Here is a 779-nt window from a genome sequence, read left to right as displayed (position 1 = left end):
CATCTCTGTAACCTCCTCCTGCCCCATACACCCTCTCCCTATCTCTGTTACCTCCTCCAGCCTCCTACACCCCCTCCGTATCTCTCTTACCTCCTCCAGCCCCCTACACCCCCTCCGTATCTGTTATCCCCTACTGCCCTCTACACCCTTCCCCATCTATGTTACCTCCTCCAGCCACTACACCCTATCATTATCTCAGTAACCTCCTCCAGCCCCGACACGCCCTCCCTATCTCTGTTACCTCCTCCAGCCCCTACTTCCCTACCTATCTCTGTAACCACCTCCAGCCCCTACAACCCTCCCTATCTCTGTAACGTCCTCCAGCCCCTACACTCCTCCATATCTGTTTCCTCTTCCAGCCCCTACACCCGTCCCTATATTTGTAACCTCCTCTAGCCCCTACACCTCTCGCTATCTCTGTAACATCCTCCAGCCCCTTACGTTGCTCCCTATCTCTGTAACCTCCTACAGCCCCTACACCCCTCCCTATCTTTGTCACATCCTCCAGCCCTTACACACCCACCCCATCTCTGTATCCTCATCCAGCCGCTACATCTTCCCTATCTGTGTAACGTCCTCCAGCCCCTACACCCCTCCCTATCTCTGTTATCTCCTCCAGCCCCCTACACATCCTCCCTACCTCTGTTACCCCCCCTGCCCTCTACACCCCTCCCTATCTCTGTAACCTCCTCCTGCCCCCTACTACTTTCCCTATCTCTGTAACCTCCTCCAGCCCCTACACCCCTCCCTAGCTCTGTAACCTCCTCCTGCCCCCTACT

At 56.0% G+C, this 779-nt stretch overlaps 1 protein-coding gene across 1 annotated transcript in view; it reads right to left on the bottom strand.

Annotated features, from left to right (window-relative positions):
• Positions 1-779, bottom strand: part of LOC109924526 (solute carrier family 2, facilitated glucose transporter member 4-like) — a 28,715-nt gene that overhangs the window by 20,137 nt on the left and 7,799 nt on the right. The gene's annotated exons all lie outside the window — the stretch shown is intronic.

This window comes from Rhincodon typus, chromosome 45 (assembly GCF_021869965.1).
Source record: "Rhincodon typus isolate 14 chromosome 45, sRhiTyp1.1, whole genome shotgun sequence".
Taxonomy (NCBI): domain Eukaryota; kingdom Metazoa; phylum Chordata; class Chondrichthyes; order Orectolobiformes; family Rhincodontidae; genus Rhincodon; species Rhincodon typus.
Note: the sequence above shows the minus strand (reverse complement) of the source record. Positions and strands in the feature narration are given on the sequence as shown.